Source organism: Selaginella moellendorffii, unplaced genomic scaffold, assembly GCF_000143415.4.
Source record: "Selaginella moellendorffii unplaced genomic scaffold, v1.0 SELMOscaffold_215, whole genome shotgun sequence".
Lineage (NCBI taxonomy): Eukaryota > Viridiplantae > Streptophyta > Lycopodiopsida > Selaginellales > Selaginellaceae > Selaginella > Selaginella moellendorffii.
In genome coordinates, this window is record NW_003314475.1 from 28601 (window position 1) to 28929 (window position 329).

Consider the following 329-nt stretch of genomic DNA (forward strand, 5'->3'; position numbering starts at 1 on the left):
AGCCAGTGTGCACTCCTAACTTGAAAGAGGGCATTGCTGATTCAGCTAATCTTGGGCCCTACTTGGGACAACCTAATAGGGACAAGGCAATCCATACTTTGTGGATCCTCTATCTTTTCACCCTCATAACCTATTCTGTTATGATCCGGCACAAAAAGACAAAGATCTCGTTGCCCTAGACTATGCTACGCCACCTCTTGAGGTTCCTCACCACCCAACCACCCCCGAGCTACCTCAAAAGCTCCACTGCGCCGCCGCTCCACTGTGAGCCCTAGGGTAGGTTAAGTCCCTTACCCTAACATGCCTTAATATACCCTTGAGCCTCCCTT